The following is a 26,475-nucleotide window of genomic DNA, read 5'->3' as shown; positions in this document are numbered from 1 at the left end:
CATTTGTTGTTAATCATTCCTGTGTCACGCTGTGTATTTTAATGTGTGGAGCAGTTTAACCTGTAACACAAAGAATGTACTTTTTTCCACAATGAAATGACATGATAGAAAACAAAATGCAGACAACGAGGGGATTTGGAGGAATGAGCAAGGTGGAAGAAATATTAAGTTGAATGCACATCAGAGACCCAGTCGTGATTTAATATCAACATTAGTTCGAAAACAGAATGTGGAGGCAGAACTGTCAGGACAGAAACACAGTTAAACACGTAAGTCTGAAATTAAAATATAACTAAACTTTAAAGAATATCTCAAGGAAAAAAAATTAATATTTAAAAAGGAAAACAAAACAAAACTGCCCCTTATTGTAAAATGCTATCCCCACTCCAGCCAATAGGCGGCAGTAATCTCAGATGTCCTCCTTTGGGAAAAAAAGACTGGTGGTTTCGGAAGCTACAGCTAGCTCGTCGGACACAGATTACACTTCACTATGTAAGTCTCTATGTTTCTTAACATAAGCCACAGAACCACAGAAAATGACAATAAACCGCAAGAAGATGAAAAAACGAAGTTACCGCACAAAGTCCAACATCTAAGAAGGTGGTTTAAACAGCGGCTAACTGTCGCTAATTAAGAGGTACTTGGTTGTTAGCATTTAGAACTAATCACAATCCCTGGCTTGGTAAAGATAACGAAAAATTAATAAGTAGCTTCTTCAAGATAAAATATCAACACAGAGAAAATACATCTACAGAAATTAGAGTCAAAGTGGCTGCCCTTATTTATTTATTTATTGATTCATTCATTCATTCATTCATTCATTATTAAAATACCATTGTATAAAATTAATACAATAACATGATAATAAAAGGATACCACAATAAAGGGATTAACCCTTTTTTCCATTGTGGTCACGGACTGTACTGAGTTTACTCTTATTGTGTGCAGACCACGATCATGTTTACAGGCCGGTTAAACCAGCTCTGTCCTTGTCACATGCAGTAAGGGTAAACTCAGCACAGAACAAATTTACCATTTTTCGCACATGAACAGATAGCTTGTGCATGCGCAGATAATGAATATAGATATCTGATATGGGCGTTATATCAGTATGGGACACCGTTTTAATGATACCAAAGCACAGAACAAACACACTCAGCACAGAACAAATTTTCCATTTTTCGCACATGAACAGATAGCTCTTGCATGCGCAGATAACGAATATAGATATCTGATATGGGTGTTATATCAGTACGTGACACCGTTTTAATGATACCAAATTACAGTATGTTTGTAGGTGTAGGCGTGTTAGTGGTTATGGTTGGGTTTAGTGTTCTCCACTGTTATGCTTGGTGTTCAGTCAAGGACAAATTGCAATGGAATTTCTTTTGTTTATGTTGTTCAAGAGGTAGGTGTCAGAGTGAATCGCTGTTATGTTTAAATACCTTAAAGTGACTCGGAAAGCATGACGATCACATGCTAAATATCACTGAGATTACCCTGTTGTCACAGACTGAGATTACCTATGTACCAGATTTGCATATTCGCTATCTGCGCATGCTCATCAAACAGGAAGTTTGTTCTATACTGAGTTTACCAGTTATATGCCAAAAAGCACTAAGAGCCGGTTTCAATTTATGGAGAAAAATTACCTGCCTGTAAACCTGATTTTGGTCTGCACACAGAAAGGGTAAACTGGAATAGTACAGAACAAACTCCCCTTTTATTTGCACATGCACAGATAGCAAATATACAAACCTGGTACTTGGGTAATCTCTGTCCATGACACCAAACCAGATTTGTATATTCGCTATCTGTGCGTGTGTGAAAAAGGGTAGTTTGTTCTGTACTGAGTTTACCCTTTCTGTGTGAGAAAAGAACAGAGCTGGTTTCAAAAATAACTCACCTGTTCATTTGATTTAAATACTGTCCAGACAAAGTATTGCTGAATGAGTCCAGGGAAGCAATATCATTAAGGGATAAGATCAAAAAAATATTCACATTAAACCTGACTTTGGTCTGAACACAGAAAGGGTAAACTCAGTACAGAACAGCAAATATACAGCTCTGGTATGGAGTAATTTCAGTACATGACACAGCCAACGTTTTGTGTGCGTGCCTTCACTTCGTGTCATCAAGATGGGAGATTTTACACCAGTTGAGTATTATACTTATCTGGTACATATGTGATGGATGTCTCATCATTGAACCAACTCTGTGTTATAGTTTCTAGTTTCTGTCGTCATTTCCTGACACAATGCCAAATGTGAGCAGTACTGCCCCGGTTTTGCCAAACTACCACCGCCACAACAACAGCCATCCGTTTATCATGGTGACGGGGTGTCACGTACTGAGATGACCGCCATACCACATTTGTATATTCGCTATCTATGCATGCATGAACAAATGGGAAGTTTGTTTTGTACTGAGTTTACCCTTTCTGTGTGTGGAAAGGACTGAGAGCTAGTTTCAAAAATAACTTGCCTGTTCATGTGGTGTAAACCCTGTCCTGGCACAGTATTGCTGAACGAGTCCAGGGAAGTAATATCATTAAAGGTTAGACCTAACTTTGGCAACTTTGTTGTGATTTGACGTTATATAAATGAAATAAATTCAAAATTGAATTGAATTAAAAAGATAAGATCAGAATTCAACTCAACTTTACAGTTGTGTGCAAAAGTTTGGGCACCCCTGATAATGTTCATGATTTTCCTTTATAAATCATTGGTTGTCTGGATCACAAATTTCAATTAAATAAATTGTGCCTTTTGTATCTCCATGTCTATTTGCCGTTTGGCATACTCTGCTCTGGCGCGGGCAGCTTCAGCGTTGGTTCATGGTTGTGCTGTGGCTAGGCTGGCTGCTGAACCACTTGACTAGTGTGATGTAACTGATCTGAACTCTGACCTCACCTCCATTTGTGACAGTTTAGAGGTGTCCCCATGGCTTGACATGTCTGCTGCTGTTCTGAGTTGAGTGTCTCAGGACCCCGGCGATGCTCTTGATATATAGACAATCTTTTTACTCTTCTGCCCTCGGCTAAATGTCTTTATTCAACCTATGCAGTGAGCTAAACATATGCAGCTTCGGAAAGAACTGAGGAGACGTATCCGTTTAATGGTGTTTACTGACATACGACATTTCCACTTGTGTTGATTGTAAAACTGAAAAACGGAGGAAGAATAAAGAGCATTCAGTATCAATAAAACGGTATAAAATTATATTTACAATTAGCTCATGTAAACAATGACCCCTGGATCACAAACCTAGCAACAGAAAGAACATAGCATGCACATAAATGAAAGGGCAAGAGCTATACAGTGGTCCCTCGTTTATAACGGGAGTTACGTTCCAAAAATAGCTTGCGATAGGTGAAATCCGCAAAGTAGTCAGCGTTATTTTTTACAATTATTATAGATGTTTTAAAGCTGTAAATCCCCTCACTACACACTTCATACACTTTTCTCAAACAGGCATTAACATTTTCTCACTTTTCTCTCCTGTGTAAACACTCTCAAAGTTCAAACCTTAGTAGAAAAATAAGTCCAGTATTATAGAATGAAACCAAAGATCAAAACCTGTTTTCAGGCCCAAACATTTGTTTGAGAAATAAAAATAGAACGTTTTCCTATAAATAATTATGATGGCTTTAAGACGTAACAAATTTAATTTTAACGATCAACCTACGAGGTTGGACTTGTAAGAAATTATTAATAGTGACTGACCAGTATTTCACAGTTCCTCTGACCACGCCTCTTCGTCGTGACGTCGCTCCGCTGTCGCGTCTTTTCCATTGAGTCAAACCTCGGTGCAGGTGTCTTTTTCCGAGTGAAGAACACAGTTATGGGTATTTGTTGGTGCTCTTTTTTCTTCTGTGCGAGAAGATTCTTATAAACAGACACACACAGAACACAATGCGCGTGCTGTTTCTTCGCTCACTGCCTCCGGTGTTACCGTTGAGGGACCCGCAAAGAATCCAAGTCATTAAAAAGATACAAACTTCTCTCAGTGACCACGGAGCTCTGCGGCTGCGGTTACCGAGACCATGCAGCGCTGCGGATTTGTCCGCAAGAATTCTATCCTTGCGGGCTGCTGGAGCGCTCTGCATCAAAACAGCGAGCGTAGTCTCTGGACCTGTTGCCATATTTTTGCGGCAACTCCGCACAGCAGACAGTGGGGCAGTGTGAGTGGCCCGCTGTGGCGTTTACCGAGCCCGCAGACTCGGTAAGCGCATCGGAGGCAGTGAGAGCAGTCGCGGTGATGCCGACCGGCCTGCCTGATGAGGACGCAGAACACAATGCGCTATTAAATTAAAAAAAAGAAGAAGAAGAAGCATGCAAAATTGCACTAAAAATAAATCCGCGAAACTGCGAGGCCGCGAAAGCTGAACCGCGATATAGCGAGGGACCACTGTACTTTAGTGTTCCTAATGCTAACCGCTATGACAACAAGCTAACAGGGAAGCCTCTGCCGAATAAGAGGTAGAATAAAATAACAACAAACGAAGAATCATGTACTTTGCTTTCTTAGGCTTCAACATATGCAAACATTTTGAAAAAACGTACAAATTATGCTTTCTGAAAGACAAGAAATGCAGGAAAGGCAGAGACACGGCTCGTGTAGCAGTCCATTACAGGTGCTTGGAGGGACATGCGCACTTGTAATATTAAATAGGCTGTTACTACCCCTAAATGACCAGTAGGCGGCAGTGTTCCTGACTAAACAAACAACTTCTATGAGGAACAGAATACCCCCCCTCTTTCTCTGGCTTTCTCTCCCTCTCAATCTGTCTCTCTTGCTACGGATCTTCAGCCTCTTTGTTCAACAGCTTTACAAACATTGCACGCACGTTGCCGTATTGCTTTGCTGTGTTTTTAGTATAAAAATTTTATTTTATATACTATATACACACTAGCTGGGGTACCTGGCGCTGCCCGGGTTAACCTGTTTTAGACATATGCCAAATTCCAATTTTAATCAAAACAATTGCCCAACATTAGTTTTTGTAATGCTGATGTCTTATAAATATAATATTTAATGGACTAAAGTTTGTCCAGCAGAACTATAAGGGGTGGACTCCCCTAACTAAGTGGAAATACTTGGTTAAAAGACAAACACATTTGAATTCCTTCATGCAGACTTTGTTTTGCAATCAAAATTATAACAAAATTACACACAAAAGGTAGGTAACAGTAAATGTAAATATCAATGCAATTGATAAAAATTGCAATTTTACAAACATAAAATTTATGTATTCAGACAGGAAGGCAAACTGGGTTGTACAGGACAGTCAGGTGCTTAACAGTTGAAAACATAAAGTAGCTGAAGGAAGGGCTTAAATAAATAGAAATGGCCAACACATACGACACAACAACACAACACTCGTACAGTGAGGAAAATAAGTATTTGAACACCCTGCAATTTTGCAAAATTTCACACCCCTCCATGATTTCTAAGTGGGAGAACTTGCAAAATCCACAGGGTGTTCAAATATTTATTTTCGTCACTGTATACAGGGTTAGAAATTTGAATCTGCCTGGTCATACCCACAGCCTCAGCCTAAGCATGTTGTTGTTTTGCTGAGTGTGCTGTAGAAAGGGATTAAATAAACAGAGATGGCAACACATATACAGGGCTGGAAATTTGAATCTGCCTGGTCATACCCACAGCCGGCTATTTTGGGGGTAGGTAATTTTCAGTTCAACTTTTTAAAAAATGGTACCAGTTTCTTCCCCATGTCATGAGGATTCAGAATATATATAGTTTTTAGGGCTACATATTGTAGTTTGGGAGTTTATCCCGGACAGACAGAAAGACAGACAGAAGTGGCAGCATGAAAAGCACATGGTACAACACTGGTCTTACATAAATGGCTATTTTGGGGGTAATTTTCAGTTCAACTTTTATATATATATATCATCCTTGGCTTAAAATCTGTATCTGATCTGAACTGTGGGTTTCGCGAACTTTGACACCCTTACGGAGAAGAAGAGGGTAGCGCACAAAAAAGGTAGTAAAATAACTAATTAGAGGTTATTGTCCTGTCAGATCACCTTTAGTTGTAGACTGAGACCACCGATGTGCACCACATAACACCACCGGAGGTCTTTCCTACCTGTGGCAATCAGACTGTATAATTCTTCCCACTTGTGCAGGATAAATACATAACAGAGTTATTCAGTTATTCAAGGTTATGTGCAATATTGTCAAACATCTTGTGCAATATACCTTCCAGTCATTTTGCATAAATTTGTACTTATTATAAAAAACAAACAAACATTTTTGGATTGATTGATTTCTATTTAATACTAACACTTTCTGTAATTAACTGTTGTTTACTGTTTGCTCTTTCCTTTGGGATAAATAAAGTTTATCTTTAATTGTAAGTGAGGTAAACGTTTGCTGGAATCATAAGTGATTTGGAGTCATGTCACTCAGCCCCATGTCTATGTGGGTTTCCTCCCGACATCAAAACATAGGTTCTTTCTCCTTAAACATCAGGAGTAACATCAGGAAGGGCTTCTGATTGTATTAGGTGTTTCTTTTCTTTCTTTTTTTTTTAACCTTATGCAAAATTAACTTATATTCTATACAGGATCAGACATGGATGAGCCACTGTGGTGAGAAGAGCAACCCAATGAAATTAAGAAAAATAGTTTTTAGGAGGAGGTCACTAACCCTGCTCCTGGAGGTCACCTTCTCTGCCTCTTCCCCGTCCAACCACTGCTAATTAACTCAGTCAGGTATGCACAGCTAATCAGCGTTGGGCCACAAGGAAAAACAGTGCAGCGTTGGTGACTTCTGCTTTAAAACGTCTATCAGAGTTGTTGTCACACTTGTGACTGATCACCCACGTCAGGCAGAGTCGCATCAACTGGCCTGTTTTCAGTGGTTCTTGCACTCTCCTGAACTGAATCTTCAGCTCCCTCGATCTCTGCACGAGATCTCTCCTTGATGGTTCACTGGTTCTGTGACTCACTTGGTAAATGGCTCTTTGTGTCTTGTGTGTGTTGTTTTTAAGGTTTTCTACAAACATGTCTAAAGTCCACCAGCTGAGGGACATGCTGAAGCAACGGCTAACAGCTGCTGACAAACAAATATTTGAACTGTTTGAAGGAATCATCGCAGATTATGAGGGGATGATCGCAGACTACAAAGGGATGATTGCAGATTATGAAAAAGAAATTTGTCATTTAAAAGAAGAAGACAAAGGAGGGAAAGTGCTGGAGGCTGTTTTTAATTCTCAAGTTCACTTAAACAGAACAGGTTTGTTCACAAAATTTTGTATGTATTACTTATGCCTCATAGCATGTAACTGTCAAATATTTTCTGAATTGGGTAATTTACCAGTAATTTTGTGAATACTTGCACAACAAAATGAGAATGATTTCATGAAAAAGATATGTATAAAATTTACAGTGCATCTGGAAAGTATTCACACCACTTCCACATTTTTTTTTTTTTTTATCTTACAGCCTTATTCCAAAATGGAGTAAATTAATTTTTCCCTCAGAAATTCTACTCACAACTCGCCATAATGACAACATGAAAAAAGTTTGTAAGTGTTACAAATTTATATATATATATATAAAAAAATCACACATACATGAGTATTCACACCCTTTGCTTTGGAAGAAGTGAAGTTCTGTGAATACTTTCCAGATGCACAGTAGATACAACTCCAATTCCAGTGAAGTTGGGACGTAGTGTAAAATGTAAATGAAAACAGAATACAATGATGTGCAAATCCACTTCAACCTATATTCAATTGAATACACCACAAAGACAAGATATTTAATGTTCAAACTGATAGACTTTATTGTTTTTGGGCAAATATTTGCTCATTTTGAAATGGATGCCTGCTACACATTTCAAAAAAGCTGGGACAGTGGTATGTTTACCACTGTGTTACATCACCTTTCCTTCTAACAACACTCAATAAGCATTTGGGAACTGAGGACACTAATTGTTGAAGCTTTGTAGGCGGAATTCTTTCCCATTCTTGCTTGATGTACGACTTTAGTTGTTCAACAGTCCGGGGTCTCCGTTGTCGTTGTTGTTTTGCGCTTCATAATGCGCCACACATTTTCAGTGGGCGACAGGTCTGGACTGCAGGCAGGTCAGTCTAGTACCTGCACTCTTTTACTACGAAGCTGCGCTGTTGTAACATGTGCAGAATGGGGCTTGGCATTGTCTTGCTGAAATAAGCAGGGACGTCCCTGAAAAAGATGTTGCTTGGATCGCAACGTGTTGCTTCAAAACTTGGATGTACCTTTCAGCATTGATGGTGCCATCACAGATGTATAAGTTGCTGATGCCATGGGCACTAACACACCCCCGTACCATCACAGATGCTGGCTTTTGAACTTTGCCCTGGTAACAGTCTGGATGGTCTTTTTCCTCTTTTGTCCGGAGGACACGACGTCCATGATTTCCAAAAACAATTTGAAATGTGGACTCATCAGACCACAGCACACTTTTCCACTTTGCGTCTGTCCATTTCAAATGACCTCGGGCCCAGAGAAGGCGGCGGTGTTTCTGGATGTTGTTGATGTATGGCTTTGCATGATAGAGTTTTAACTTGCACTTGTAGATGTAACGACAAACTGTGTTAACTGACAATGGTTTTCTGAAGTGTCCCACGCGGTATGATCCTTTACCCAATGATGTTGGTTTTTAATGCAGGGCCGCCTGAGGGATCGAAGGTCATGGGCATTCAATGTTGGTTTTTGGTCTTGCTGCTTACGTGTAGAAAGTTCTCCAGATTCTCTGAATCATCTGATTATATTATGGGCTGTAGAGAATGGAATCCCTAAATTCCTTGCAATCGAACAATGAGAAACATTGTTCTTACTGTTGGACTATTTTTTTCACGCAGTTCACAAAGTGGTGATCCTTGCCCCATCTTTGCTTGTGAATAGCTGAGCCTTTTGGGGATGCTCCTTTTATACCCAATCATGACACCTGTTTCCAGTTTATCTGTTCACCTTTGGAATGTTCTAAACAGGTGTTCTTTGAGCATTTATCAACTTTCCCAGTCTTTTGTTTGCACTGTCCCAACATTTTTGGAACGTGTTGCAGGCATCCTTTTCAAAATGAGCAGATATCTGCACAAAACAAAAAAAGTCTATCAGTTTGAACATTAAATATCTTGTCTTTGTGGTGTATTCAATTGAATATAGGTTAAAGAGGATTTGTGAATCGTATTCTGTTTTTATTTATATTTCACACAACATCCCAACTTCATTGGAATTGGGGTTGTATATAAAAACTGGATCATTTATTGCTCAAGGAAAAGGAGGTCACCATCGTCAATGTTTGCACTCATTTTGTTTGCTGCCACATGCTGAAATGTTAGAAGGTCAGGAGGTACCAACACCAGTGATGGTTTAGAACTTATTTTATTATTTTATTTATTTGTGTTTGTAATAATAGTAAAATAAATAAATAAAAACATTCACAATCTTATGGCCCAGTCACACGGCACTTAATGAAGGGCAATGAAACAAGAAATCTGGACTATCTTGACTTTCGTTGCCATCGTTTAACCTTCACCCAGCTTTGTTCCTGCAGCTGGTGCTTCGTCAGGATTTTTAAACTGTTGAAAAATTTGAACGTATGCCACCGAAAACCTCAGTTTGTCTATATTACGTTTTGCTGTCGTACTTGACGTTTTTTTTTTTTTGTTATCATTTGCTTAGTTTTTGTAACGTTAGCGTTTAGTTTGACTTCATTTGACCAGCTGAATGTTTTCACACAGTACAGAAGCCGTTCCTGGGCGCTGCATCTTGCCGCTGCGTTCATGTACCGTCAGACATTACAGGGCAAACTCACCCTGTTTGCTTGGATTTTTTTTTTTTATCTGGGTGGGGGGTCAGCTTCACTGGGCTCAGACACCTTATATTGGCCAGAATTAATCTTTTTTTGTGGATACACTTAATTATTTTGCCACAAGCAACTGCTGAATTTAAAACAAAAAAGTTGTGTGATTTCCAACAGTACTTGAACGCAGCGGCAACAGCAGCTCCTGCATGTGTTTATTATTTTTTATTAAATATAACAATAAGAGTGTAGGAATGACAATCCAGCCCTTATGTACATGTGGCAACAGGTAGATGATTCAGATGATTATATAAAGAGCTGTTCTGGAAGGCAGAATTCACAGTGTGGATCACTGGCAGCTGGAAATAACCGCACATAGGGAGTCAGTGCGCATTCACATGGACTGATCAGTTTACTGCTCTGATATATTTAATCATCTTTACACTTATTTTTATTCCCCCTTTTATCTGTTATAAATCAATATATATGGCTTAGTAGCGTGATACAGTGATAGAGCAGTCACCATGGCACACACAGTTTTTTTTAAATTGGAACAAGCTGTACCACGCAGCATGTCGTCAGACAGTGAGGGTTCTGATGATGAAGGAGATGATCCCTCTTTTGTTCTGGATGTGGAACCAGAGAAGGTGTGTCCACCGGCGTGCACACAGATCTCCACAGCTTCTGTTTGCATTTTCTCCAGGACTCAGGCACTATGAGCTCCATCGCTGCGCTGAATCCTGGACTCAGAGATGCAGACACATACTGTTCCAGCAGTGGCTCCAGGCGCATTTCGTTTAAAGCGTCGAGATCAACGTTAGCTTTGTTTTTGGTTTGTTCCTCTTTTGTCCCTTTTGCATTCTTAGTTCACAGGCTGTTCGTTGATGAAGCTCGTTTGTCCACCTTTTCTCTGCGAATTGTGACGTTTTTACTTTTATCCCTTCATTCAGGAATCGGCATATGCCGTGTGACTGAGTCATGAGCTGTGACAGTAAAAGCACCACATGGCTCATCGCAACCCAGCACAGTTGAAGCAGCAACATACAACACCAGCACATGATCTCAGACCTGACTCCTCAGGATAATAGCATGCTGTCGTCAACACACACACCACTATGCTACTTTATTATAATGAATATTGTTCATATTTTTATCCAATTAAATTATTCCTTGCAGACATGCAGCAGCTGTTAGTGAGTAAAGAAGATGTTCTCCCTGTGCAGCAGAAAGAGACATTGTATCTGGCCCAAAAGGACTCCGAACATCCACACATTAAAGAGGAACGTGAGGAACTTAGTCAGGAGGCAAAGCAGGTTCATGGGCTGGAGGAGGCTGATATCACTAAGTTCCCTTTCATTGTTGTCTCTGTGAAGAATGAAGATGAAGAAAAACTACAGTCATCAGAGCTACATCAAAGCCAAAGAGATGAAAGCACAGAAGATGTGTTTCTTTCCAGAAACTCAACTGAACTCAGAACACTGCAAATAGGAACTAATGAAGAGGACTATGGAGAATCACAACCAGCCAGAGACTCAGATTTACAACCAGATACTGGTAAGAGTTTTGACTATTCACACAATAGGTGGGTTTCCATTAGCCTCCAAACTGTACAAATTGATGAAGCGATTTGAAAATTTGTTTGGTGGGAACACAAGTATTTTGAATCTCATTGCAAAAAAGCTTTTATGTTCTCATGAGGTGGTTTTTCAGGCACTGAAAAAACAGTGGAATGGAAACATTTTTTTTTATCCCCCTGTGGCCAAAGGGGATTATGTCGTGGTGATTTCCGTCCGTCCATCCGTCTCTGTCTCTCTGTTCGTCCATCCTGAAAAGTTTACAAGTGTTCTGAAACCAACTCCTCTCACATTTTTAGTCAAAATGTCATGAAACTTGGTACAAGTCCTTGTTATAGAGCTAGAGTTTAAGTTTAATAAATTGAATTAAATAGGTTGGTAATACGCATATTGTCATTTTCTGTGAAGTTAGGCCCATTTTACCAGAGTTATGGCCTGTGATTAACAAATCTAGACTCTGTCAGTTTCATGAGTGGGTGCCTGCATTCTGAAATCAATTTGTTTCATTTTTATTTTCCTTTATATAGCACCAAATCACAACAGAGTTGCCTCAAGGCGCTTCACACAGGTAAGATCTAATCTTACCAACCCCCAGAGCAACAGTGGTAAGGAAAAACTCCCTCTGAGGAAGAAATCTCAAGCAGACCAGACTCAAAGGGGTGACCCTCTGCTTGGGCCATGCTACAAACATAAATTACAGAAATAATTCACAGAACAATTCACGGACGAATATACAAGAATTGCTGTTGGTGCACAGGACAGGAGGGTCACCAACACAAACACAGCTCCCATCTCTGGATGAAGTTGCACCTTAAACAGAGAAAAAACAGAATCAGGCATCAGAAAGACAAAAAATACTGTATAATTTGCCAGCATTAATTAACAAGAAAAACAGAAGAAATACTAAGGTGATCGCCAGCCGCTAGCCCTAAGCTTCACTAAAAAACCCAGAATTTAGGTGAAGTTGAGGCCGTGGCCCTCTCCAATTACTAATAACATGAATTAAAAGAGTAAAAAGCGTAAAACAAAACTGCACCAGTATGCTAGCCATATGAAAGGGAAAATAAGTGCGTCTTAGGTCTGGACTTGAAAATCTCCACATCTGATTGTTTTATTGATGCAGGGAGACCATTCCACAGAACAGGGGCACGATAAGAGAAAGCTCTGTGACCCACAGACTTCTTATTCACCTTAGGGACACAAAGTAGTCCTGCACCCTGAGAACATAAAGCCCGGACCGGTACGTAAGGTTTAATTAGGTCAGGTAGGCAGGGAGGTGCCAGTACATGAATAATTTTATAGGTTAGTTGCAGAACCTTAAAATCTGACCTCACTGGGACAGGAAGCCAGTGAAGAGATGCCAGAATGGGTGTAATGTGGTTGAACTTTCTGCTTCGTGTCAAAAGTCTGGCAGCAGCATTTTGAACCAATTGGAGAGCCCTAATGCTAGACTGCGGTAAACCAGAAAATAGAACATTGCAGTAGTCCAATCTAGAAGAGATAAATGCATGAATCAGGGTCTCAGCATCAGCCATAGACAGGATGGGACGAATCTTCGCTATATTTCGCAGGTGGAAGAAAGCAGTCCTAGTAATATTTCTAATATGGAGGCCAAAGGACAACGAAGGATCAAAAATTACCCCAAGGTTCCTCACTTTGTCAGTGTGATATATGACACACGAGCCTAGGCTGAGTGTTAACTGGTCAAATTGATGCCGATGTCTCACTGGACCAAGAACCATCATTTCAGTCTTTTCAGAGTATAAAGGTAGGAAGTTTCTAGACATCCAACTTCTCACTGCTGCAAGGCAATCTTCTAAGGATTTTATGTGAACGAGATTACCAGCAGTTATCAATCAATCAATCAACATTCATTTATAAAGTGCTTTACAGCACCGACTGTTGTCCAAAGTGCTTAACATTAAAAACACAAATTTACAAAAATAAAACACATATAAAATAAAATTTTAAAACAACACATAAAAAAAGAACATAAAAATAACAGAACATGTCACCTCCCCACTAAGTGTTAAAAGCCAGTTTAAATAAATAAGTCTTTAACTTAGATTTAAAAAGTGCTAGGTCAGGAATAGTACGTAACTCAAGAGGTAGCTCATTCCACAGTCTGGGGCCAGCTACCGCGAAAGCATGATCACCCCAGCGTTTATATCTTGACCTTGGAACATCTAAGTAAAGCTGGCCAGACGCCCTTAACGTCCTACTGTAGGTTCGCAAAGTTAAAATTTCAGACAAGTAGGGAGGTGCAAGGTCATAAATAGCTTTAAAAACAAACATTAAAATTTTAAAATCAATTCTAAAACGAACTGGAAGCCAGTGGAGTGAGTACAGGATGGGCGCAATATGCTCACGTCTAAAAGTGTTTGTCAAAAGACGAGCAGCAGCATTCTGCACCAACTGGAGACGTGCAAGAGTCGACTGATTAATGCCCGAATAAAGTGCATTACAATAATCAAGTCTGGAGCTGATGAAAGCATGAATGGCCGTCTCAAGATCACGTCTACTGAGAAAGTGCTTTATTTTAGCCAAAAGGCGAAGTTGGAAAAAACTAGCTTTGACAACAGAATTTATCTGTTGATCGAACCTCAAACAGCTGTCAAATATCACTCCCAAATTCTTGACAGCTGGTTTTACATAGTTAGCCAAAGCACCAAAATTTGGTGTTACCACATTTGGTATGCCAGTGTGCTCAAACACCATGATCTCAGTTTTACCATCATTCAGGTAAAGGAAGTTTCGGGACAGCCACTGCTTTACATCACGAATACAATTAAATAATGATGACAAAGCATCACTCCCATTAGTCCTCACAGGCAGATAGATTTGCAGATCATTATCGGCATATATAACTGAGTATCATCTGCATAGCACTGAAAGGTAATCCCAAAATGCCGCAATATGTGCCCAAGGGGTGCTATATAAAGGGAGAAAAGCAGGGGGCCTAAGACAGACCCCTGCGGAACCCCAAATTTCATGTCACTAAGGTTAGAGGTAGTGTTACTGTACAAAACACAGTGAGAACGACTGGTCAAGTATGACGTCAGCCATGCAAGGGCACTCCCAGTAATCCCAAAATGATTTTCCAGCCTATCAAGTAGAATATGATGATCCACTGTATCAAATGCAGCACTGAGATCTAACAGCAGCAGAACTGTAGTGTTGTCCGAATCCATTGTAAGCAGAAGATCATTCACTACTTTATTGAGAGCCTTCTCTGTGGAATGATATTTTCTAAAAGCAGACTGCAGTGGCTCAAAGAGATTATTTGATTTGACTTTGATTTTATTTTTTTAACGTTCTTGAAAGTTCTAAAAGTTTCTTGAAATTTCTAGATAATTCTGGAAACTTCTAGAAAATTCTGGCCAGTTCTAGCAGTTAAAGAATATTCTAGAAGACTACTCAGTAGTAGTGAAGGCGAATCGAGAATATTCTTGAAAACAGACAAATTTCAAAATATCATTGTCCTGATCACAGAAGCAAAGTTTCTGTGGAATAACAGCTATTTTCTATTTATTTAAGGCATAACAGGTTAGTAAAACACACTGTGTACCCAGGAACAAAACAAAAATAAAAATTTGTTACATAGTGTTTTCATATCATTTAAATTGGGCTCATTTTACCAGAATTATGGCCCTTAATTAACAAATGTAGACATTGCCAGTTTCATGAGTTGGTGTCTACATTCTGAAGTCAACTATCACATACCTTGAAACATTATCAGAACGTAGCAAGCACTTGTACCAAAGCAGGATTTGTGAGCTGGGGATATTGTGCTCTCAGAGCACTCATGTTTTTGCTATTACAGGGTTACATGACTTATAGAAAGCTTCACAGGACAATCTAAAACTCACAACACCGTACATGTGGATGAAGTAGAGGCCCTGTCACACTTTGATGATTTAGCCTGCGTATGCCGACCATATTAAAAACGCTGGCACATGCTGCCACTCATCTAAAACAATTAATGCAGCTGTCACAACTTCACGATTAACCAGCGTATGTTGACAGCCCCGTTTCCACCGAGTGGTTCGGGTCAGTACTGCACCGTGTGGTGCGGGTTAGAAACCGAGTAATTTAACATTATTTTATTTTTTTAGTTTTATTTTTTTATCTTGGTGGACCATTTTCATTGTGTACAGAATGCTGATGAGTCGACAGGCTGTGGTAAATGCTGTCATGAATGAATGGAGTGCTGTGACTCTTTACTTTTAAAGTGCTGGTTACTTTCTGATCAGGTCTGCAGATCGGACCTGATCAGGTCATCACAGACCTGAATAATGAAACTCTGTAATGATTTAAACTTTTAAAGTGCCAGTTGACCACGATCAGGTGTGATCAGACATGGCTGTGTGATCTGTCAGTGATGGCACTTTAAAAGTTTGAAGAGTCACAGCAATTCTTTTGGGTCTGATCACACTGATGGTCATCTGATGGTCATGGATGGTGATGGTCATCACAGGTCATCTGATGATCACGCGCATTAAAAGTTTAAAGAGTGACAACGCTTTATTTGCTCACCCCTGATCATTCAAGTTGACTGGCACTTTAAAAGTTTGAATCATCACAGCACTTATTGTGTGATCAGCGCGCAACACCGCCATCCTCTGAGAAACGCACCTGGAGCAGAGAAACCACAGAGGGACTTGCTTTAAAACACTATGTTTCCAGCCACGACAAGGAACTAAACTATTTTCAGACGTCATTTTCCAAAATCAGGACGTTTTATGTGGATACGTGTCTGTCAGACTGTGATGATCATTTGGACCCAAGCAAACGGGTAATATTTACTCCATGTGTGAATAAAACAGTCTGTTTGCATGAGGACTGAAGGTTTCAACCAATCAGTGGCCAGCATTAATGGACGTATTTAGACTTATGAGTAAATTAAAATAAACTTGTGCCAACAATCACATAACTTACCTCCATCTTATGTCCTGCATGTGCGAGACGTATGAGTCATATGCTGGCACGCATTGAAAATTTCCAGCATGCTCAAAATTTTTCAAGGAGCTTAGCATATTAGGATGTATATCAGCGAACTTCAGCGTGCATCAGCATGCTCTTAATTTTAAAAAACTTACCTTTAACTTATTAGACTTACGCCAGCATTTTTGAATATGGTTGGCAGATGCTGGCTCAATTGCCAAGGTGTGACAGGGCCATAAGAGAGAGTGAGCTTGTTTAACATTATAAGTTACGTTATATGTTATGGCAGTACTGGATGGGGGGAAAAAACGAAATGGCAATTACAGTGAGCAAAATAAGTATTTGAACACCCTGCAATTTTGCAAGTTCTTCCACTTAGAAAATCATGGAGGGGGTCTGAAATTTTCATCTTTGGTGCATGTCCAGTGTGAGAGACATAATCTAAAAAAAAGAAATCTGGAAATCACAATGTATGATTTTTTTAATAATTTATTTGTATGTTACTGCTGCAAATAAGTATTTGACCCCCTACCAACCAGCAAGAATTCTGGCTCACACAGACCTGTTATCTTTCTTTAAGAAGGCCTCTTATTCTGCACTCTTTACCTGTATTAATTGTACCTGTTTGAACTTGTTACCTGTATAAAAGACACCTGTTCACACACTCAGTCAATCACACTCCAACCTGTCCACTATAGCCAAGACCAAAGAGCTGTCTAAGGACACCAGGGACAAAACTGGGCAATTCTACAGCAGAAATGCTAGAAAACCAAAAAATCATACACCATTTTAAACAAATATAAAGTTGATTTTCCAAACCTTGACCCTTAGAGAAATATGGAGCAAAAAACCTTCCTTAAATATATCAAATTTTTTTTTTCTATTCAAATGAATAACTGCCTATTTTTCGGTCGGGAGTTAGCTCCATATGCTTTTTTCCATTACAGAAAAATTTGTATATTTGTCTTATACTTTTCCATTAATTTTTTCCTGAATAATTGGCTCACAGCTACAACTTATTGATAAAGCAGTTCATTTTTATATACCTCAGTCATGAAATTCCTACCAAGGTCTTGAATTTTACCCCTTTTTAGTGGTAATTCCATTACTGTAATTACCCAGTAATTTAGGCTGTCACCCTATCCCTTGATTTAGGAGAAGGCCCTTCAAGATTCTCTTCCTGTAGGACCCTGTTGAACAAATTATAGTGAAATTCAGTGTGGAGTATATCACACTTGGGAGAAAATGTGGTAACGGAATTACATCGGTAATGGAATTACTCGGTAACGGAATTACAGGTAATACACATAGTACACAAACTTTACTTTTCTTTAATCTTGAGATAGAAATTTTGGTTTCCCTTTGAAAAAAAAGGTGGCAGCACATTCTAATTTAATTGTTTTAGTGAATCAGGAACAATAGATGGCACTGTTAGGCCTTTCTGGAAGCCATAACTTGTGAGGCCACATGTGAAAATTGTGCAGATTTTTCATCCAGTAGCATCCAAGACACAAGTGAGTATTGTCTATTTCATTGTTTGCATTTGTAATGAGTTCTGCATGTAGATTGTAATGGTTTAATAAATCAATATTCTTTTTATGCAAATCTGTTTGTTTGGCCTAAGTAAATGAGGGTAAACACCATGGAGCCTCCTGGAGATGCTGCAAGGTATAAACTGTATTGTCATGCCCAGATATTGGCATAAAAGAGAAATAAATGTCAAACAAATGTTTAGGGATAAGGGGCTCTCAAAGTGGCGTATTCGCAGAGCTGCTCATTGCAGCGTTGTGTTTCATTTAAATACGGTTGAAATACGCGCGTACTCAGCCTTTAACAGTGTTCATTCATACTTGCAGCTGCATGTGTTCGCGTTTTAATGTGTGCACACAGTCACGTGTGCCATGCTGCACCGGTTTGAGTGATATTTTCTGCCTCTGGAAGTGCGCTCTGTTCTGTACTGCATGGTGTGGTGCGGCTCAAAAACAGACTCATTTAACATTATTATTATTTTATTTTATTTTTTTTTTATGCAGCGAGTGCGCGTCTATTTTAGAGTCGCAGCTCTTTTCAGCTTTGATCAGACTGATCGATCAGGGCGTTTGATGAGCGCACCGACATGGCGACGCGGCTCTGATTAGACAGAGAGGGAGAGAGAGAGAGAGAGGTTTTATTTTATTGCTGATGTATTTTTGAATCCCATCCTCCAATGGAGAGGATTTCTACCCCCCCCCCCCCCCCCATTAAAATGAATTGATTATCCTAAAAATGATTTTTGCTTCATTACCTAACAAATACATGTAGCAGCATGTACTATTATTTTGTTTACTTTAACAAGTGGTAAAACATTCATGTATTTTGTACCCCTGTTCCATCCACCAAACCCTGATGGGGTTGATTACTATGACATTCACATTGCCCTTCCTTATATTGCAGACATCATGCTTTTGGAGCCAAAAGAAAAGATGCGTCGATACCGTGAAAGGCTGAGGCAAAATGATGAAAAGATGGATCTCATCAGAAAAAAAGACCGTGACAGAAAACGAGCCAAGAAGCTGAACATGACAGCAGAGGAAGCTTTAGCAGAACGGGTAAAAAATCGAGAGAGGGTTGCCTCATTCCGCACAAAGAATAGAAGAGGTATTAAGTCATCTGCATAAACATGCAAGGCAGGAAACACTCTGGTGGTTAACCTATTCAAGTCTCCACAGGCACTTGGGAAAGCCAAGAAAAGGGTTCTTCAGGTGTTACCCAATTCTCCTCGTAAAAGAGTAGCAGTGATAGAAGCCATTGGAACTGATTTTGGTATGAAGTCCAGTAAGTGTCCAGCTAACGACAGGAATGATGGAAATAATATCAATGAAGCTGTCCGGGAAAGGATGGAAAAACTTTTATTTGAATGAATCGTGGATATGCCCAGGTCAGAAAGACTGTGTCATTGTCCGAAAGCCTGGGGAGCCAAAACAGGTCCTACAGAAACAGTACATGCTTACAACACTTAAGCAGTCTCATGCAATGTATAAACAAGAACACCCTGATGACAAAGTGTTTTTCACACTTTGCAAAGCTAAGGCCTATCAATGTAGTTTTGCAGCAGGATATCCCTCATTATTCCTGCTTGTGTAAGTACCATGAGAATGTTCATCTCCTTGTTGAATCCTTGAATAAGGCTGGGGTCAACATTCCGACTTCCTTCAAGGAGTTCATAGCTCTTGGCGTATGTGATCAAACTGAGGAGAAATGCATGACTGGAGAATGCCCGGACTGTTCCGGGTGGGCACGCCTATCTCCTGCTGATGATGTAGGCACAAAGGTCATAAAGTGGCAGCAGTGGGTAACCGAGGGTAAGATTGCCTGCCGTGATATTGAAGGGACTGTTGCTGAGTGTTTCAATGAACTGGTTGAGAAAATGCCACACTTTCTGATCCACACATTTATGAAGAGAATTCAAGCAGAGGAGTTTAGGAAGGAGAGGGAAAGTGTAAAAGATGATCCGAACAAGGTGGTTATCCAAGTCGATTTTGCAGAGAATTTCACCACCAAAATCCAGCGAGAGATTCAGTCAGCCTACTGGGCTTACAGCCAGGTTTCTGTGTTCACCGTTTGTATCTGGGAGCAACAGGGTGTTCTCTCCCTTATCATAGTGACTGACTACCTTCATCATGATTCGTTTGCTGTGAATCTCTTCCTTCACAAGATCCTACAATGGTTGGATGAAAACGTGAGGCCTTTCCAATACCATGTCTTCTTCTCAGATGGTGCAGCCAGCCAATTCAAGTAGAGGTTCCTTTTGTGCAGTTTAACACTGTTTGGTCGCCAGATCAAATGGCAGTTTTTTGCTACAAGCCATGGCAAAAGGACCATTAGATGGGATCGGAGGTACTGCCAAAAGGATAGTTGCCAAGGAAGTTCTGAGTGGTAAAACATCAGTCACAACATCGCTGGAGTTTGCAGCTGTAGCCAAGGAACATTGTCCAGGGATTAAAGTTTTTCACGTCCCAAAAGATGAAATAGAGAATGCCAAGCCAAAGTTATTGCAAGACCTTGAAGGTATATGCCAAATTCCTGACACCAAGAGCAAGCACACCATCAATACTGCTGGACCCTACTGTGTTGATGTCATGGATCGTGCCAGGGCAACATCTACTAAACGACATGTCTTCAAAGTCGACAACAATGATTGCAGCTTAAAAGACATGGAAGTGGATCAGATGTTGGAAATCCATGCTGATGAAGGCACTGAGGGACCTGCTGATCATACTGATGATGCTGGACCTGATCTGCCACTGGAAGGTGAAAGGGCTGCAGGTGTAGATGTTACTGTTGGAAACTGGGTGAAAGTCCAGTACTCCCACCAGAAGAACCAAAGGAAGTTTCTGGGCCAGGTAATCTCCGTATCTGGTGAGGATATTGTGGTGAAGTTCTTAAAGAAAATTCCTGCCTTTGATAAATACATTTGGCCAGAGCCTGAGGAGGAGGACATTGAAACTGTTCACAGAGAAAACATTGTCGAAATTTTGCCAGAACCTCAGATGGACAAGCGAGACAGGATCACTTTCAACCAGTAGTGCTCCAAGTGATGCTGTAGTGCAACTTTTTACCCAGTAGTTCTGCAAACGCCGTTTATACCAGCTATAAGTGTTAAATGAAATGTATTTGTTTAGTTCTACACAGCTTTTGAGGGATCATTTTTTGCCCTGGTTAACAGCCTGTTACTTGAAATTTTGTGCTTAGTGAAAAGATATTTAAAAGTTGGGTAAAGACAGTTAATGTAAGGTTCATGTAATTCCATTACCATCCCATTTGTTCATCATTACTTATAGTATGTCTGTGTTACACATTCAAATATTTTAAATCATTTTCAAGAGGATTAAGTCTTTCACTTGAGAATCAGCGACACTATTAATGAAGCTGCAGTGAATTAGTCTGGACAATTGTTTGTGACCGCCCATTCAATTTTTAATCATAATTGCTTGAACATGTTCAAGCAATTATGATTAAATCATGCAGCAAAATTATTTGGCATGAACTGTCTAAATTTTATGTTTTTTGTTTTATTATATCAAGCAGCAGACTTTGTGTTTCAGAAGGTTTTCAATAATCCACAAAGGCTAGATGCTTTGGTGGTTAGTTATTTGTAAGAATGTAATTCCATTACCAGTTTGTAATTCCGTTACCACTCCATTCATTCATGTTATTTCTCTGTTGCATTCAGAGACACTATTGACAAAGCTCCAGTGAATTAGTGAACTGGACTACCACTATAGTTTGTGACCAACCACTCATTTTTTAACTATAACTGCTTGAAGAGAACTAATTGGAATGAAATTGTCTAAATCTTATGTTTTTCTTATGTCAACTAGCAGGCTTTGTGTTTTCAGAAGGTTTTCAATAATTCACAAAGGCTAGATGTAATGATATGTTCAGTTATTTCATAGACTGTAGTTCCGTTACCAGTTTGTAATTCCGTTTCCACAGGCATGTTACTTTTGTAAGGATATCATTGGTTAATAAAGCAAGATTTCTCCTAAACAAAGACAGGTTTTCCTAGCCCACATAATAGGCTCTGAGAAAATGTGGGCACGTCATGCCCACCTACCATCAATTCAGAGCAAATTCGAATGCAAAATCAAGAAAAATTTCCATCAAATTTCTGAGATAATTCCGTTACCGACATTCCATGCCTCATATTTGCTCTACAGTGAATAGATAATTTCACCAATATTTTATACATGATAGCTGGGGTCAAGGAGCAGATAACTGATAGGTGTTCTACCAATCCAAGCTAATTATTTTGTAATAGTGGCTAAAACTATGGTCAAAATTTGCTCTGATTATAATTCCATTACCGTAGAATTGCCCAACTGTAGACCCGCACAAGGCTGGGATGGACTACAGGACAACAGGCAAGCAGCTTGAAAGAAGACAACAACTGTTATGATTATTTATTAGAAAGTGGAAGAAACACAAGATGACTGTCAATCTCCCTCGGTCTTGGATTCCATGCAAGATCTCACTTTTTAGGGTAAGGATGATTCTGAGAAAGCTCAGAGCTACACAGGAGGACCTGGTCAATGACCTGAAGAGAGCTGGGACCACAGTCACAAAGATTACATTAGTAACACATGATGCTGTCATGGTTTAAAATCCTGCAGGGCAGCAAGGTCCCCCTGCTCAAGCCGGCACATGTCCAGGCCCATTTGAAGTTTACCAGTGACCATCTGGATGATCCAGAGGAGGCATGGGAGAAGGTCATGTGGTCAGATGAGACCAGAAAGACCTTTTTGGAATCAACCCCACTTACCATGTTTAGAGGATGAGAACAACCCCAAGAAAACTATCCCAACCGTGAAGCATGGGGGTGGAAACATCATACTCTGGGGGTGCTCTTCTGCAAAGGGGACAGGATGACTGCACCATATTGAAGGGAGGACGGATGGGGTCATGTATTGTGAGATTTTGGCAAACAACCTCCTTCCCTCAGTAAGAGCATTGAAGATGGGTCATGGCTGGATCTTCCAGCATGACAATGACCCCAAACACACAGCCAGGGCAACTAAGGAGGGGCTCCGTAAGAAGCATTTCAAGGTCCTGGAGTGGCCTGGCCAGTCTCCAGACCTGAATGCAATAGAAAATCTTTGGAGGGAGCTGAAACTCCAAACCTGAAAGATCTAGAGAAAATCTGTATGTAATAGTGGACCAAAATCCCTGCTGCAGTGTGTGCAAACTTGGTGGAAAAACTACAGGAAACGTTTGACTGTAATTGCAAACAAAGGCTACTGTACCAGATATTAACATTGATTTTCACAGGTGTTCAAATACTTATTTGCAGCAGTAACATACAAATAAATTATTAAAAAATCATACATTGTGATTTTTTTTTTTTTTAAGATTATGTCTCTCACAGTGGACATGCACCTAAGATGAAAATTTCAGACCCCTCCATGATTTCTGAATCGCAGGGTGTTCAAATACTTATTTTCCTCACTGTATTAGCAGGAGTTACTGACTTGCTGTACCCATCAATCTCTGTTGGAATTACAGCTCTTACAAGAGCCTTGCTAGAATGGTACTTCTTGCGAGAACACAGAACCCAGCAGCCACATTCCATGAGTGAATGGAAATGCTGTTATTTTTGCTATTCTGCTTTCTCAACATTCTGAAAATAATGTCTGTCAGTCATGTAAACCCAGCTACTGGGACTGATGACCAGTGCACATATTCTAAATTAACTGTTTATTTTCAGAGGTCAAGCCATCCTCGAGCTGACCTTTAATAGCCTACATGGGTCAATAAAGAATTACACAGGGGTCAACATTTAAATATGTTGCAGTCATGTTGAAAGGTATATGCGGTTGTTAAGTCCACACTCCAAAATTGGCTAACGGATCACCATCTTAGTATTAACATGAAAAAGACAGAATGTATGTATTTTTATTCCCCCAGGAAGCAACTTCACATGTGCAACACAATCATGCTCTCTGATTACAAACTGCACATAACAACAACCTATAAATATCTTGGTGTGCTCTTGGATTCACATCTTAATTACAAAGAACATGTTAACTCTGACCAAGAAACTGCAACAAAAACTGTATGTCTACAACAAAATCAGACCATATTTGACAACCTCTGTTTCTCACACGTACCTCCATGCCGTAGTCCTCTCTTTCCTACTGTCTGCCTATATGGTCTCTCACCACAAATGATGTTCTTGATCCTGTGGCTCGACTGTACAACAGAGCTTTCAAAATACACTGTCAACTTCCAGGCTGGACCCACCATTGTATAGCCCTGTCCAGATCAAATGCTCTGACTTTTAACAACTATATAAGCAGTATTGCTATTAGATTTTATTTTCAGTTAAAAAACTTCAACCTCCCACCAGCTCTGTTGGCTCTAGTACCAACTACAAACTCTCAGAGGAGCACCAGATCAACATCGGCGGAACAGCTCCAAGTCCCTTATAAAAACACCTATGAACAAAGATCATTCTTCTACATCTACACTAAGGTGTGGAATGATATCTCTTTGGGCACTAGATCAATCAGCTCAGAGATACTATTTAAAAAACTTACAGAGACGATTTAATGAATAGTTACTCGTGTAACCACTGACCTACCTTTCCTACTTGACTGATCACTTTATGAATGTGTGCTGTACATGTTAGGTCTATTGTCCAAATGATTGAATGAAATGTTTGTTTGTGTGTAGGTTTGTGTGTAAAACAGGAACCTGCTGTAAAACAGTGCTACTGAATCAGGCCTGGGTAATGTGTAATTGTGCTTTTTAACCTTTTCCTGTATTGTAAGGCAATGGTGTGGTGGAAATTACATTTACAAGGCCAATAGTGCCCATAGTTAAAGAATCACCCATAAAGAAATGAAATCAATCAATCAATCAATCAATTTTTTTATATAGCGCCAAATCACAACAAACAGTTGCCCCAAGGTGCTTTATATTGTAAGGCAAGGCCATACAAATGAAGTGTGATGTAACGCATCGTGTGATTTTCAACCTCCTGGTCCAAACAAAAAAAGGCGCTCCATCATTAATATTGAGAACTTCACTGAGATGCTCTGATCAGGCTACACTTAAACCGTTGCACACAGACAACAGCATTAACATCGCAACATAAAACTCTATATATTGTGCCTAAAACTCTCCTGGATAGTTTAACTGGGTTTTTAGACGTTCTTACTGCATTTGTTTTATGTAAAAATGCCAGAAGCATTTTCATGACTTAATTTCTCAGGGCATATGGCACCAAAAATAAAACACATTAAAACAAAATGTTCATAATTCTTTATTTGTTTAGAATAGTCATCTTATTTAGCATTTCATTTATCAGTAATATGCACTTTTAAGTTTCATCTCTGACCAGTTGACTTCAAAATCCACTACACTAGAGGCAAAAGGCTACTGCAACATAAGTTCCTGCCAGCTATAAGGAATGAAGGCATTTGGTTCCTAACTTGGAATTGTTTTAGCGGCTCTGCAAACAGTTATTACCAGTTGGGGGAGGTGATGGTCTAGTGGTTAAGGTGTTGAGCTTGAGTCCAGAAGATCATGGGTTCAAATCCCCGCCTGACTGGAAAATCACTAGGGGCCCTTGGGCAAGGCCTTTAATCCCCTATTGCTCCCGGTGTGTAGTGAGCGCCTTGTATGGCAGCACCCTGACATCGGGGTGAATGTGAGGCATTATTGTAAAGCGCTTTGAGCGTCTGATACAGATGGAAAAGCGCTATATAAATGCAGTCCATTTATTACCCAGAACCACAAGATACATACCAGTGTGAAATAACTAAAAACCAGCCATGATCAGAATGTTAAATTTTGATCGTGCTGACAATCATGAAACAAAGAAATCTAAAAAGATGTAAAAATGCATAATGTGAAATAAAAAAAATGCTATCCATACAATCCATTCCACCCACGTAAAAAGTTATAGTCAGGTCACATTTACTATTCTGCAGCTTTGTCTTTATTTTAATGATGTTGTTCTGTTATTACTTTGATTATTTGCAGATAAGCAGCAGTTTAATGAAGAAATTCTCCCTGAACTACATGAATGGAATCTGACTAGTGACCAAAAGGACATTAAGGAGGTCCAAGAGAAACTCTGGGTAAGTCAGCAGAGAGAGCAGCTTCGCCAGCTGAAGGAAGCTGATGTCACCAAATTCCTTTTTGCTGCTGTCCCTGTGAAGACTGAAAATGATGAAAAACCCCAGTCATCACATCTTCATCAAATCCGAAATGATGAGCACAGAGAGGCTGAGCCTGTACACAGCAGCTCAACTTTACACAGGACACTGATGGCACAAGCTGATGAAGAGGACAGTGGAAGACCAACAAGCAACTCAGGTCCCTGTAGTTTTGTACAACCAGATACCAATAGTAGGAGTTCAGACAGTTCTGTAGCTGACATCGATAATGTGTGTGAGTGGAAACAGACCAGAAAACATCATTCAAGTTTTAATGGTCAGACAAATAGCAATGACTCAAAACAACAGAAAGGTATACAAGCAAGTGAAAAACCATTTAGCTGTCCTGAGTGTGATGCAAAATTTGGATGGAAGCGCAATCTTATTACACATATGAGAATTCATACAGGAGAGAAACCATTCCACTGTTCTGA

Source organism: Thalassophryne amazonica, chromosome 7 (assembly GCF_902500255.1).
Source record: "Thalassophryne amazonica chromosome 7, fThaAma1.1, whole genome shotgun sequence".
Lineage (NCBI taxonomy): Eukaryota > Metazoa > Chordata > Actinopteri > Batrachoidiformes > Batrachoididae > Thalassophryne > Thalassophryne amazonica.
This window is presented reverse-complemented; position numbering follows the sequence as displayed.